Below are 16,061 nucleotides of genomic sequence, written 5' to 3'. Positions count from 1 at the left end.
ACCCTGGCGTTCGGTGATATAATATTTGCGCTCAGCAGAGGAAAGAATGCGGCTGGCGTAGGCAATAACACGTTCTCGCCCTTGTTGTTTCTGTGCCAAGATACCTCCAATACTGTGGCCACTGGCATCGGTACGGTCTTCTGTTGGAGCTGACGCACCAAAGTGAGCGAGAATTGGCGGGGACGTAAGCAGCCCAATCAGCTCGGTGAAAGCACCAGCTTGCTCAGGGCCCCAAATGAATGCAGCGCCTTTCTTGAGGAGAGGGCGCGCAACGTTCGTAAAATTTCGGACAAACTGACGGAAGTAGGAGCAAAGGCCCAAGAAGATGCGAACATCCTTGGCACATGTTGGCACGGGAAAGTCCTTTACTGTCCGTATTTTATCGTGATCAGGGCGTACGCCAGAAGAATCGACGAGATGCCCGAGCACAGAAATTTCACGACGACCGAAGTGGCACTTGGACGAATTTAGTTGCATCCCCGCCTGACGGAAAACACATAGGATCGTCGATAGGCGTTCGAGGTGTCTCGCAAAAGTCGGAGAAAAAACGATCACGTCGTCCAGGTAACCGAGGCAGATGGACCACTTGAAACCGTGTAGGAGGGCGTCCATCATTCGTTCAAATGTGGCCGGGGCATTACATAAACCGAAAGGCATCACTCTGAACTGATACAAGCCATCGGGAGTAATAAAAGCTGTCTTCTCGTGGTCCATGTCATCGACGGCAATTTGCCAGTAGCCGGGGCGAAGGTCGATGGACGAAAAATATTGTGCTCCATGCAGGCAATCCAGGGCATCGTCAATGCGTGGTAGCGGATAGACGTCCCTCTTTGTTACCTTGTTCAGGTGTCGATAATCCACGCAAAATCGCCAACTATTGTCCTTCTTTTTAACTAGTACAACAGGGGATGCCCATGGGCTGTAAGAAGGTTCAATGATATCTCGAGAAAGCATCTTGTCAACTTCATGTTTGGATGATGTGTCGCTCAGTAGGCGAGACGCGGTAGGGTCGCCGATGGATGGGGCTCGCATCACCGGTGTTTATTTGATGTTTTACGACAAATGTTTGTCCTAGAGGGCGCTCTCCAAGGTGGAATATGTCCCAGTATGAGGCAAGGAGGCAACGTAATTCTTGAGCACGCTGGGGCGAGAGATCGGGAGCAATCATTTTCGTTAGGGCATTCAAGTCTGAAGGAAAGGGGGCGAAGCAAGAGTTGAGCACGAGGAGCTGTTACAAGTTGCCCAAGTCACAAGTTGTTACAAGCCGAAATGTCGTAGTCTCTGGCCGGCGTTATTTGCGCCAGGGATATTCCGCGCGGGAGTACTTGCGTACAAAGTCCAAAGTTCACAAGCGGAAGGTAGGACGTGTTGTCCGAAATGGTAATGACGGTGTGAGGAAAAGCGACGTTATTCGAGAGCAGGACATCCGGATTAGGGGATATGATGTAGTCACCGTCTGCTATAGGTTGAACGGGGAAGACACCTATGTAGGTAACGGCACGGTGAGGGAGGTGAATATGCTCTGTGGAACATAGCAGTATCGAAGCACTATAGGGAGGGTCAATAGAAGCAGGTAGAGCGAGTTGCACAACAGCAGCAGAACACTCCATCAAAGCGGAATGTGTAGACTTGAAAGTCAAGGCCCAGGATGAGGTCGTGAGCCCACCCCCCTTTCCCCAGTGCTCTAGAACATAAAATAAAACAGAAGTATGGTGTCCGGCGACACTCACGCGAGCGGGACACATGCCAATAACGGCTGGTGTTCGACCATCGGTGACTCAAACCACGAGCGACGGGGCAAGAGTGAGGACATTCTTGAGACGATTCCGAAGCTGAGCATTCATCACATATAAGTGCGCGCCAGTGTCAATCAGAGCCGTAACAGGTACACCATCCACGTTCAGTTTAATGAAGTTCCCTTCTGTGGGCAACGTCAGAAGAGGATTTTTGCGTCGGGTCGGTTTGGCAGCATCACCTACAGGTGCTGCACCCGTTAGTTTTCCAGAAGGGTGCGCTGGAAGGAGCTAGGGGACGCTGATCGACGAAATGGGGGCGATCGGGAGAAGCGGCGACGTGGCGAAGGAGAGCGGCTAGAGCGGGTAGGAAGAGAAGTGTCGCCAGAATTTACTGGCTGCGTTTGCGGGGGGAACCGAGGCGTGAGGGCCGTGGGATGGGAGGTAGGGCCAGGGGATTGAATTCCACGAAGACCGGCATTGACGTGAAATATGGCCGATACGGTCACAAGTGAAGCATATAGGCTTGTCGTCTGGAGTGCGCCATTCGGCCGGGTTGCGATACTGCGTTGGGGCAGTCAGGCTGCGGGTGCGTATAACAGTCTGGACAGAGTGTAGTCAGGCCGATTAACTGAGCAGACGTTGGTCAAGCCAATGTTGGCCAATTCTTGGCGCAGGACGGACTGTATCAGTGATACGGTCGCCTGGCAATTGTCGGGGCTATTGGTTGGGGTTGTGACAGGAGATGCGGCTTCTATTTCACGTCGGATGATATGTAGGATGTCATCAGATGGATTGGGCGTGGCCGGACTGCGGAGGTCTTCGCAGGTGGACGTAGCAGCCGTGTTGGAAAGGCTGGGCAATGCGGCGACTCTTTGCTTCTTTAAACCGCTGGCATTCGGTAATAATGGCTTGCACAGTTGAAGAATTCTTGAACACAAGGAGGTGGAAGGCATCATCTGCTATGCCCTTAATGACATGTGTAACTTTATAAGGTTCGGACATCTTTGGATCCACTTTGCGGCACAGAGCGAGCACGTCCTGGATGTACGTGAGGTAGGATTCAGTGCACGTCTGGACACGCGAAGCGAGGTCTTTTTGGGCGGCGCGCTGACGTCCAACAGGCTTGCCAAACAAATCCTTGAGCTTTTGTTTACAAATGTCCCAGCTGGTAAGTTCCTCCTCGTGGGTCTGAAACCAGACGCGTGCCGTGCCCGCGAGGTGAAATATCAAATTAGCGAGCATGATGGTCTGATCCCAGTGGTTGCCGGAGCTTACCCGCTCATATAGTTGAAGCTAGTCTTCAACATCAGTGTCGTGGGTGCCAGAAAAGCTTCCTTTGTCGCGTGGTTCTGCTAGAATGACGGTGGGCATGGGTGCCGACGGGCCCGAAGCATCCTCGCCTTATGCTGGTATTGTAGATGCAGCCAAGGAGCGCCCGCTGCGTAAATCCGTCTTGATAATGATCCCGCATCCTCCACCAAAAATCTTACGGGGTTAAAAACAGTCAGACGTATATTTACAGGATATTTACAATGATGGTAGCAGCTGACAAGATGGTAGACAGCGCGCGAAGCCCAGAGCGTCGTCTACTTCCGACCAAGCTGAAAACACCTTCTTCGTCAGCGTGTAACAGCACAATTTCTTGGTACTCCTTTTTTGCTACTTCACACAGTCGTTTTGTTTCATTTATCGCGTTATTTATATTGTAAGATATTTGTTCTTTCATGTTTACTCGCTAAAAATGTATAATTTCTTTGTACTCCTTTCTTTTTGCTATTTCGCTGTATCCTCCCCTCACGCGATACTCCTTCGGGAACCTGTGAGGTAGCTGAATAAATAAATCTATAAATCTAAGCATTGAGAGCCTCATCTCTCTACATAGTTCGGCATACAGACTTGCAGCTGCCTAAACTTGGCAGTTGTTTTGCTCTGTATTTTCTGAAGGTGCGATTGCCGAGGGGCATTTCCATGCATGGAAATACCCACCGCCAACTTACCTGAGGTTAGAAGCACTGCGTAATTTTAGGTTACCATGTGCCACTAGACCTGTTGATATACCGTCAATTCAGCACATGACAGAAGATCGACATCGAGATGGTTTATGATGTGGCCTCCAGGACGCCATCAAATGTACCCTGCAGGACACCACAAAGTCACTATTGCAAACATGTAGGTGCACACACTTTGTCATCGTTCTAGAGAGCCTTCAAGCGATTCGTTAGCGCGTGGAACGGACATATAGACAGAACGTCTATCGCTTCAGAGTTGACAGAGTCATGCAGAAGATTAAAATTACTAAAATTAAGTTCTAGGGTATTACTTGTTAAAACCATGATCTTGTTATGAAGCATGCCATGGTTCGGAACTCCGGAATAATTCTCACCACCTGGAGTTCTATAACGTGCACCTTTATCCAGGTACGCGAGCGTTTCCGCATTTCCCCATCAGCGTTTCCCCATCAGCGTTTCCCCATCAAAATGCGGCCGCTGCGACCCGGATCGAACCGACGCCTTCGAGCTCAGCAGCGCAACGGAGAAGGTGCAGCGCCATGGGGATCAGCTGGCGTCTCAACTACGGATGACTTCCTGCCATTCATTGGGCCGCCGAAAACCTATATCTCGCATTGCAGAGCTGTTCTAGGTTTGCGAACACTTCCTTGCGAGGCAACGTCAACGATTTCGATTCTCAACGCACTACAAGCAGTGCGGAGAGTCTGGCGCTGAATATGTGCTCTACAAGTATAGGCCTCCATGCAACCCTACCGTCTCATCAGATGCACTGCAAACATTTTGAGATCCTTATGGCGACAGCTACGGTAGACTGCTAGACAGCACGGAGCCGTCGGTGTATATGTGCTTGTGTAGTCTCGGTACTTCTCATGTAAGAAGGGCAATGTTGTAAGCTCTTTAAGAGCCGGCGATGAGATATGTGTTTTTTTTTCGGACAACAGGTATTTTGAGGGGACCACTGTCAAGTTAAAAATTTCTTACTTGACAATATTGACAGCAGCAGAACTTTCAGCGCATTGCGTCGCATTTCGCTTTATTAATGACTAACCGACACACAAATGGTGGATTTTCTGCGACTTGAAGGCCGCACTGCAGTGTTTACTGTCAGCTTTGCGGCGCGGTGCACATGGATAGCTGGTGTTTGCAAATTACGCAGGCACCTCCTGACCGAGAGAGGACACAAAGTCATTCTTCAATGGCTGCCAAGTCACTGTGGTGTTATCGGCAATGAACGAACCGCTCAAACTACACGTTTAGCCCATGCAGAAGACCGCCGCCTATCAATGCCGCTTTCTATGGACAGACGCTTCAAGCAAGCTCCACGTGCTTGCACACCAATGCATCACATCTACATAGAATGACCCACACTTCAGGTATACTTGTTTATGTTCCCTGGATGCTACCTTAAGCCTTCTATTTTCATGAAGACTTCCCCGAAGAGACCCGCGCCTTTTGTGTAGGCTATGGTTGGGCGTTCCGCATAGGGACGGGCGACACCGCAGCCTGTGACCACTGCGACGATGAGGAAACAATACGTCATGATCTGTGTCAGTGCCCGCAGCACAGCGTATAGAGACAATCGCTTTCCGCCGGGCTCAACCAGTTGGAGGACCGACCTCTGTCGGAAGAAAGAGTTATGCCGAATCGACGGGACTTATCATCGCATCAGAAGGCCGTGCAGGCGCTACTGCGCTTCTTGTAATCTGTCGACACGTATCAACGCCTCTAATGCCTTGTGTTCTATTAAAGCGAAGCTTTCTTTGCGAACTCTCCTGGACTCTCATAAAGCGGGAGACACATGGTGCGATTTTGGGTGCGATCGGTCGTACGACCATTCGCATCGGCAGCCGCACTCAACAGGTTTTCAACCAAATCCGCCGCACGCGGCGCCGAATCGCACGCCCCGCATGCGACCAACTCGCTGAATATTGTCGTGCGACTGCCGCATCGGTCGGGCGGCCGCAGCCAATGACAGCGCGGGTAGCGCGAACGTCACGGCCACGTAGACCCGACGGGGCGGGGCCGGCGAGCAAGCGCCTCGCCGCTCCGATCATGTCTGTTTTTTTTCTCCCTGGTCGAAACGAAGGCCTTTTTCGCCGTTGACGGCGGCACATAATAAATAAGCTGCAATTTGTTTCTGACACGAAATAACTGATAGAATAAAGTGGCCTCGAAAGAGTGCATGTTATAAAACGTTGTGCGATATAGTAAATACTTAGCGCGATTTGCAATCGGACGCGGTCAGCGCAGATGCGCCAGCAATCGTCTATACGAAGCGGCTCGCCTGACTGGCGTGCTTACTCATCGCTACTAACGGCACCGAGAAAACTAACCGTATTTTCACTTAAGAGAAACATAAATGTTCAGGCATTGATTGTGCTGATGAATTTAGGCGCTTTATTACGTGCTGCAGACGCATCGGCATGGGCCCTCGTCCTCGGATAGCCGGCCGGCGAGCTAGGCCTACAGTCTCCCAGCGATCGCAAGCTCGCCTGGCATGCTCGTTCGCTTCCGTCGGCGCCAATGAAATCAAATGTGCTGCAAATTAAGCGTACGATAACTGTGTACACGTTGTGGCGACTAACATAGACACTTCGTTATACGAGCTGCAAGCGATCGTGTCACAAGCGCCACCGGTGTCGGATTCGATGGCCGAGCGAGCTGTGCCTGCCGGCTCCTATAGCCATCGGCGGCTGTCAAAGGAGCCGTTACTGCTGACGCGGCCTTGTGGAAACACGTCTACAGTGCTTGCATAGGCGTGTTTATATTGTCATCGTTTGTTTCAAACAAGAGAGCTGTGCAAATACGTTTGCTTTCACTTTCCGTTCGAAGTTACGCAGCATTCCGAGCTTCCACGCAGGGGCGCCGGTTCTGGGCGGAGCTACCCGCCGCTCGGTCATTCGTACCATGTGTCCCGAATCGCCGCATGCGGCAAGTCGCACACGACGCGCCGCACGACAGATCGCACAGAAAATCGCACCATGTGTCTCCCGCTTAACCGTGGCGCCGCAGAGTGCTGCTGGCGTCTTGCTGAACTGCTCACACTTAAAAAAAAAAGTTAATTACGATCCTGATGATGGCACAGCAGCCGGATGCTCTAACCATGAGGCCACGATCGCACGTATGCTTGTAGCACGCCAACACGAGCTAGATGTCTGAGATGCTCGCCGCGTGGGTCACAATGCGACGCACGAGTGCACGAGAACGCACATTCGCGTACGCGCGCGCCAGTTTCCTTTATCGCCACAGGCATGAAACCGGCAAATTTGTAGAAATGAACTGAGTTCATTTGCCACCACGTACAACAAACTGGTGGTACGACTGCAGATAAAAGCTGCAGTTGAGCTTGACGAGCCCCCAGCCCTTAATGAAATACATTTTGGCATCAGCGTGATACAGCGCACACAATTAACACACGGTCAGCTTACACAAGCAGTAAAATATAGCTTGAACGAGCAGAAGCAAAATCGATGGGCAAAGTACGTTATTTCATGAGACAATAACATTATTAATATGTAATATTTAAAATAATGTATACATTTCGAGTAGCTCGCGACACTTGGAAGCAAAAGTATCAAAGTTGTTAGCATGATAGTTGTTAATAAGCGAAAGCAATGTAAAGCGCAGACACTATTTGCTAAAATTCAGATGAGGTGTACGTAAAACCCAAGGCCCTAAAACCCATGTCTTGTTGGGTAATTCAGTATATTTTGCTCGAAGTGTACCAGACATTCCAGATTATAAATGTTTCTTTGCGTCTTAAGTTTATATTTTACACTTAGCCGATATCTCTACAAGTTATGTGCGCTAATCATTCGGCATTTTCCGAAAAGATCAGCGCTTGGTGAGCCATATGCTGCATCGTAAATGGAATGAACACGTCTTTTTTGAATCAAGGGAATTCTGTGCAAGTTATAATATGCTGGTGTTCCCCATACAAGTTATAATAATTTAGATACGAGTAGAACACTAAATCATACGCAAGTAGTTTTATTCTTGAAGTTACATTATATCTAACACGACCTACTGTGCCAGTTATTTTAGCTAGTTTTTTACTAAATGGTTTATGTAGCATTTGATTACCCGCTTTACAAAAATTGACGACGATTACGATAGTCCCTAATGCGAAATTTAAGCGCAGCTCAATACGTGTTTTTATTTCGCAATAAAGTGAGACAAAGAATTTGAGAAAGATATGTAGCACAGTCGGCGATCGTCAAAAATGTGACCTGCGGGTCAAGCGCGTCGGCTTTTATACATCACTCGTCGAAGGTTCCAGTTCAATCTCTGGTGCCGCGTCGTATCCAGAAAGCACTACACAATTCGCGTCAATCGAACCAAGCGCGAACGAGACCAAACCAAGCAAACCAAACAATTGAGAGCTAGAGCTGAAGCGGGCAGACTATAGTTGCAAACGAGTGGTCGGGCTGAAACCTGTTACGAGTACGCATCGAGCGGTTGTGCGGGTCCGCATGACACCAGTTTCCCGCGAGCACGTAACGTCTCCGCCGTTCGCGGCTCAAGTGCTTCATATCCCGCTCTGCGTTCGCTCTTTCATCTTTCGCTGTGCTCGTTCGCTCGGTTACGCCGTCGACCCCGCCGACGCCGACGCTCGCCGTAGGAACGGGCGCCTAGAGCTGCGCCTTAAATCTTTGCTTCACATAGAGTCCAAGAAATACTTTGTATCTGCATAATGTGTTTGGTTCTCCCTCTTTGCGCTCTTTTTCCGTGCAGGGTAGCAAACCGGGAACTCACATCTGTCCAACCTCCCTGCCTTTCTTCTTTATCTCTCTCACTCTAGTAAAATCCGTATATAGACTCAATGAATGTCGCCAGTAGAGCAATGGTAAGATGTCGATACAAGCACCCTTACGAGGTCAACAGCCTTTAGGGGGTTTGACAGGCTTACAAGAGCGAAATGCTTAACGCACGCGCGTCGTGCTTCTCTCATGTTTGCGAACCCCGTAACGCATGTTGAACCAAATGACAAATATTTTACAATTAAATAAGTAATATTCGTAGAGTACCGGGACCTGCTGAACCTGCGAACCTTTGCATGGTGGCAGCAAGGCACTATGTCCACTGCATCACACGACTGCCACGGCAGTGCTTTTCAAGTATGTATGGGTACTTATATATATATATTATTACGATATCATTGAGCGATGCTCAAGAGACGAGCCGCCGCGAGAACGAGGAAGTTGGTCGGTGCCCTTGGCACGAGTGCGTGTCAGCCTGGCTGCCTGGCTCCAGTGTAAATAGCGTGTAAATAGCATCTTTCGTCTGTGTCTTTCCACACCTAATATTTCTGGTGGAGGTGCGGGGTATAGACCGTTTTTTCGTAGGCGCCGCCATATTGTGAACGCAGTGGCGCCGCCTATGAGCAGCGCCATACTGGCTTGGGTGAAAGCGGTCTTTTGCATGGGAGGTGTACGCTCGGCGGTAGGTTTTGGCGTTTGTTTTCGCGGTCGTGCGGTCTGTTGAGTATGACGTGCGTCTTCTACGTGGTAAACGGTTCAGTGAGACGTGCTGAAGTGGTTTAAGGCGTCATGGCCGGAATTTCTGCTGGCGTTGAGGTGGACGGAAGACCCAGCGCGATGTGAGCGCGCATATTTGAGCCTACAATCAGCCTCGGAGATCAATTGTGTATTTCTGAATGTTCCAATCACTAATGTTACCTTATTGCAGTATTATCCTTTATTTCTAAGCTGCGGTTTAAGAGCCATGAAACATACGCGGCGATCGTTCTGCTACGATAGGAGCTGTGCTGTTATACTTTGACAAGCGTTCAAAGTGTTCGCTGCAGGTTACATTGCGTGACTACTTGGTTGGATGGATGAGGTTTCCACCCATGAATAAAATAGTTTTGGCTAGTAATAGCAGCATACCTTACAGTCTGTATTAAGCTTGTCCAGTAAAGCGACCGTTTACGAACTGCGCGAGCGTCCTAAGCAGTAGTAGGTGCTGGATTACAGATATCTTTGTTCTGTATAGCGCATGGTCCAAGCATACGGCATCAGCAGGTATATATTTATAAACGTTGTGTGGCGTTAGCCTGTTTTCTCTTGCTTTTTAGAGAAAGAGGATGATAACCGAATTTTTCTTTTTCGGTTGTGTTCGTTCATTTCTCTACGACGCACTGACACTTGTTACGGAAATTTTGCGCTCAAAAATAACCATCGCATTCTTTTTATGCGAGCCCTCTCATATATTATGGCTGTATACAGGCCAAAAAGGCAATGCCGAAGCACACAGCTTATATATGTATCGTGCTGGCTCACCAACCGTAGTGATCGCCGTGTTGAGCAGCGCCATGGGCCTCATGCAGCAAGGCTAGCGTAGACATATGGTAATTTCAAGCATACTAGACTTGAAATGTGTGAGAACGATGCCAGTGTATCACAAATATTTGATAGCGCTTGCCGCTCAGATATTTCATGGTTGCCTTAGGTTGGCCGTGCACAGCACGCGCTCTCATGTTTTACTCCCTACGCCAATCGATCAGACAGTGAGCTGATTTACCATTTAATGATGGTAATACAGACACGCTGGTTTCCTTTATTGATTTAAAATCGATATAAGCAAAATAGTAAAGAACCCATACACGCACAGCGACTGATTATGCGCGTACACCGCGGCTCATTATGCGCGTCACATTTTTGCGCCCCAAGACATAATTCCGCCTATAGTTGTTACCGATGCACCGAAAGGCTTCCCTGAGGACCTTATATGAACGAACATGGCGTAAATTTCACAAAGTACGATCTAAAACATCTCGAAATCGTTCCGGAGCACGCGACAGCAATACTTTCAAGCAGCGCCGCGCCGGATCGCCCAAGCCAGAGAGGAGGAAAGGCTCTCCGCGCGCCCTATCCTCCTCGCCCGATGAAACGGTCTATAAGTGGCGGCGTAAGTCCGAGGAGGTGGAGGCCATCGGTTGCGGCAGTGACGGGCGACGTGGCCGATGCGACAGCAGTGGAAGCAGATCGGCCTGTCATCAGAGGTACGCCATTCGGACGGGTTGCGGCGAGATGTAGCAGAAAAGGACTGCCGGGGACGAGGAGGGCCGCTAGATAACTGGGGAAGGCTGGGTCGAGACGTGGAACACACGGTGTTCAGACCCGTGTTTTCAAATTCCTGTCTGACGACGGCCTGAATCATCGCAATGGTGGTTGCTGGCGGATCGGGAGGCGTCGTGGAGAAGGCTGGCGAACAGGCGGCCACGAGTTCGCGGCGAACAATACGGGTGACGTCGTCACAGGTGGTGGTCTGACGCGGTCGACCCTCACATGTCGACGAAGCAGCAGTGTTGGGTAGCCGCGCAATGTGGTGTGAGATACGGTGGCTCTTAGCCTGTTCAAGGCGACGGCATTCTTTTATAATGGCGTCGATAGTCGAGACGTTGCCGAAAACAAGCAAATTCGAAGCGTCGTCGGCGATGCCTTTTAGCACATGTGCCACTTTATCTGCTTCGGAGATATTATCGTCAGCTTTACGGCATAGAGCCAAGACGTCGAGGATGTAGGAAACGTATGGCTCTGTAGATGACTGAACACGAGACGCAAGAGCCTTTCTCGCGGCAGCCTTGCGCCCAATGGGGTCGCCGAACAGTTCCCGTAGCTTTTCTTTGAAACTGTCCCAACTGGTTATTTCGTCATCATGCGTTTGGTGCCACACGCGTAGGGTGCCGCCGAGATAAAATATGACATTGGCGAGCATAATCGTTGGGTCCCACCTGATATTAGCGCTGGCATGTTCATAGAGATTGACCCAGTCGTCGACATCCTGTCCCTCCAGGCCAGAGAACACACCTGGGTCACGATGTGGGGCAACCGTGACGATTGGAGCAGTCGGACAAGCCGAAGCCGTTGCAGAGGCGGGCTCGTCACCGGGAGGCATGGTGACAAGCTCGGTGTGCCGACCACTTCGGAGTTCCGTGGTGAGGACGGGGATCGCTGACCGGGGATGGCCTATACCAATTTAAAGTAATGCCATTTGGATTATGCAACGCCCCTGCCACCTTTGAGCGTATGATGGACTCCTTGCTCCAAGGTTTCAAATGGTCCACATGCCTCTGCTACCTCGACGACGTCATCGTCTTCTCGCCAACGTTCGACACTCACCTTGAGCGTCTCACAACTATACTTGATGTATTTCGAAAGGCGAAGCTGCAACTTAACTCGTCCAAATGTCGTTTCGGCCACCGACAAATTACTCTTCTGGGCCATCTCGTTGACGCTTCCGGAGTACAGCCTGATCCCGACAAAACTCGCGCTGTCCGAGAGTTTCCGGTTCCAAAGACAGCCGCAGACGTTCGAAGTTTTGTAGGGCTGTGCTCGTACTCTCGTCGTTTTGTTCCAGATTTTGCGACAATTGCTAGGCCCCTAACTAATCTTTTGAAGAAAGGCGTACAATTCTCGTGGGGTACTGCAGAAGCCGCCGCCTTCTCTCGTCTCGTCACTCTTCTAACCTCACCACCCATTCTCGCCCACTTCGACCCTGATGCCCCTACAGAATTACGTACAGATGCCAGTGATCATGGCGTAGGTGCCGTCTTAGCCCAGCGCCAGCGTGGCAAGGATCGCGTTATTGCTTATGCGAGCCGCCTTCTAGCACCATCGGAGCGCAACTATTCCATTACAGAACGCGAATGCCTTGCTGTTGTCTGGGCGGTTGCGAAGTTCCGTCCTTACCTTTACAGTCGCCCTTTTTCCGTAGTCACTGACCATCATGCTCTCTGCTGGCCCTCATCGCTAAAAGATCCTACAGGCCGGCTTGGTCGAGGGGCTTTGAGGCTACAGGAATTTTCATATTCCGTGGTGTACAAGTCTGGCCGCCTGCACCAAGACGCTGACGGTTTCTCGCGTTACCCTGTTGACGATTCTGACTCCTCCAATATTGCCAGTGCTTCTTGCGTATTCTCGTATCCCAGCTGCTTCATTTCGCCGACGAGCAACACCGTGACGCCTACATCAGAGCACTCATCGACCGTTTTGAACGCTCTCCGGCCGATGCTGCTCTACGCCTCTTCGTCCTCCGCGACGGTACTCTGTACCGTCGTAACCTTCATCCGGATGGCTCTGAGTTCCTGCTTGTAGTACCTAAACACCTCCGCTCCACCGTTCTAGAAGAGCTTCACGACGCACCAACGGCAGGACACCTCGGCGTATCTCAAACCTATGACCGTGTACATCGCCGTTTTTTTTTGGCCGGGCCTTGCCCGTTCCGTAGGACGTTACGTCGCCGCTTGTGAACTTTGCCAACGACGCAAGAAGCCTTCCCAGCTCCCCGCTGGTTACCTGCAGCCGCTCGACATCCCTGCCGAGCCCTTCCATCGTGTCGGCTTGGACCTTCTCGGCCCATTTCCGGAATCTACATCAGGAAACAAGTGGGTTGCAGTCGCGGCGGACTACGCGACCCGCTACGCCATAACCCGTGCTCTTCCGACCAGTTGTGCAACTGATGTTGCGGACTTCCTCCTACATGATATAATTTTGATGCATGGTGCTCCGCGTCAATTGCTTACAGACCGCGGCCGCACCTTTTTGGCCAAAGTCATTGACGACATCATGCGTGCCTGCTCAATACAGCATAAATTTACCACCTCCTACCACCCCCAAACGAACGGCCTCACTGAGCGTTTGAACAGCACCCTTGCAGACATGCTATCCAAATACGTTTCAGACGACCACCGTGACTGGGACCAGGCTCTACCTTACATTACCTTTGCATACAACTCTTCCCGTCTCGAAACTGCTGGCTTTTCCCCGTTTTACCTCTTGTATGGCCGCGAACCGACGCTACCACTGGACACTGTGCTTCCATCTGCCACAGCTTCAACTAGCGATTGTGCCCGTGATGCAATCGCTTATGCTGACCATGCTCGCCAACTTGCGCGCGCTCGTCTACAAATGTCTCAAGACAAGCAGAAACAACGCTACGCCCTCCGTCACCGTGATATCCATATTGTGTCCGACGCCCTCGTGTTGCTTTGGTCACCATCGCGTAAAGTCGGCCTTTGTGAAAAACTGCTTTCCTGTTACACAGGCCCATATCGCGTGATACGCAAAGTGACCGATGTCACCTATGAAATCGTTCTAGCCACGCCCACTACGTCCTCCGCTGTGACAACCAGTGACATTGTCCACGTTGCCCGACTCAATCCTTACAACTCTCCATGCACCTTGGATATTTAACAGCACCGTGACGGTGCTTTAGCCGCCGGGGGGTAATATTACGATATCATTGAGCGATGCTCAATAGACGAGCCGCCGCGAGAACGAAGAAGAAGTTGGTCGGTGCCCTTGGCACGAGCGAGTGTCAGCCTGGCTGCCTGGCTCCAGTGTAAATAGCGTGTAAATAGCATATTTCGTGTGTGTCTTTCCACACGTAACATTATAATTTGTCCAGCAGCTTGTGTGAAGTTTTCTTGCACAACCTGTGCTGTTTAAACGCAGCAACCGTTTCGAGCATGCAAGAGTCTCTTGCAAATGACTAGCGGCGCAATACCGTAGATACGTCGTGACCGACGGCGTCAGAGACATAGCATTACGATGAATAATTCAGAGTCTACCCGTAGGCTATGGCTGGCTTAGGTTGGGGCCGTTTCTTTGTAAATTACCCACCGCCGAGTCCTAAATTGAACAGGAGGCAGGCCGTCGCCTGGAGACAACTCCAGACGAACACCTTCGCTAATCCATTACGTCTGAAACGTATCTTCCCAGATAAGCATCAGGACGACACGTGCAAATTGTGCCAGAAAGGACCAGCAACACTCAAACACATGCTGTGGGAGTGCAATGTAGTTATAGGAAGGATGGCAGTTGCTCCGGGGACCCTGTCGTCGAGGTGGGCCGCCGCTCTGCGCAGCTCAGACCTCGGAATCCAGACGTGGGCAGTCCAGCAGGCCCATGAGGTGGCGTTGAGGCAGGGCCTTGACGTTTCCCCATGGGAGACCTGTGCTCGGGTCGCGTTAAACCTTGCCGGACGTACAAGAAAGTTGTGTCCATCCATCCATCCATACGTTATTCATTTGGTGACCTATGTATACGCCCAACATTAGATCTTTGCAAACGATTGCCTAGTGCCACCTTTCTGAGTTTCAGAGAGCTCATGACGACGTCTCACGTAAAGCTTGTCTACCTTTAGTACGTTAGATGTGTTAGAGATATATACCACTGGGTCCGCAGTTTCTTATACATGAGACCTTCCTGCGTGCTTACGCAAGATAGTGCAACTCCTCAGTGCAATTACAGTACTCAAAGAGTTGCTCAGCTAGAAGTTATGAGTACAACGATATTCAACCTTGCGCTCACTGGACGTGTTCACTACATACCAAGCATGCCCCAAGTATTTGTGTACGACAACGACGTCTGCGTTTGATCGTCGGGCGCGGCAAGACGTCAATTGTGTAGACAGCTTGAAAAGGCAGACGCCCTGACATCGTTCTACGTTCTCAATCAAGGCTTGGAGATATCACTTGATAAAGAAAGTGTGATGCCGACGTATTTAACCGGTTCACGCCGTGCCAAGGGGACAGCGCATGGTATACATGGGCGCGGAGGTTAAAATGAGAAATAACTTTGTTTAGCCCAACACATACTGGAACCTAAGATACCCCTATAGCTAACACTTTCGAGAACCGTTATACTTCAGCTGCTGACTGTACACAATACGACTAAAGCCTGTTGTCAAGTTGCAGTTCGTCAACGAGGTTCACATATATGCTCACTCACTCACTCAGCGCAGTTAATCACCTTAAATGCGGTGCCAAAATGCTGCGCATTTGTGAGCAGATCCATAGGACTAATAAATATCCGTGTTAACATCACAGTCCACTCGGTGCAGGTACATAGTTATGGCCTTTATATAATGACCTGGCATACCGAAATGGTCACTAGTGCTCGGTACTTCCAATCCCTCCAATTATCCCTTCTCTGTGATCTTTGCTCCACCCTATAGTTGTTAAAAAATTGGAGGACGCTTAAGCTTCGCCTTCAAGAGTGGAACGCGAGAGCGTTATCGCACCCAGTTCGCACCGCCTACTCAAACGCGCTACACCAGCCAAACGTCGCGATCGGCACAGATAGCCGGGCCCCGACGCGCCATGAAGGTGGACGCGATCATGGGGCGAGTAGCGCGCCACGTGTCGGGGCAGCGCCGTAGATTGCGAGGAGGGGGTCTTATGTGTTTGCCGCAAGATGGCTCTGTGTGTGCGCAGAGCGCAGATGAAATGTAGCGGAAACGTACTTCGCTACTCGTGAAACTGCGACTTCTGTAAATTACATGGTCATAATTACCGATATACACCGCAGTA

General features: G+C 50.5%; 1 long non-coding RNA gene across 2 annotated transcripts in view; it reads right to left on the bottom strand.

Annotated features, from left to right (window-relative positions):
* The window catches only part of LOC129380995 (uncharacterized), a 40,724-nt gene that overhangs the window by 13,245 nt on the left and 11,418 nt on the right, over positions 1–16,061 (bottom strand). For both annotated transcript variants that reach the window (XR_008609227.2, XR_008609226.1), the window contains exon 2: positions 3,734–3,871. This is a non-coding gene — a long non-coding RNA (uncharacterized lncRNA). The remainder of the gene's footprint in view (positions 1–3,733; positions 3,872–16,061) is intronic.

The sequence above is a fragment of the Dermacentor andersoni genome, chromosome 1 (genome assembly GCF_023375885.2).
Source record: "Dermacentor andersoni chromosome 1, qqDerAnde1_hic_scaffold, whole genome shotgun sequence".
Classification (NCBI taxonomy): domain Eukaryota; kingdom Metazoa; phylum Arthropoda; class Arachnida; order Ixodida; family Ixodidae; genus Dermacentor; species Dermacentor andersoni.
Note: the sequence above shows the minus strand (reverse complement) of the source record. Positions and strands in the feature narration are given on the sequence as shown.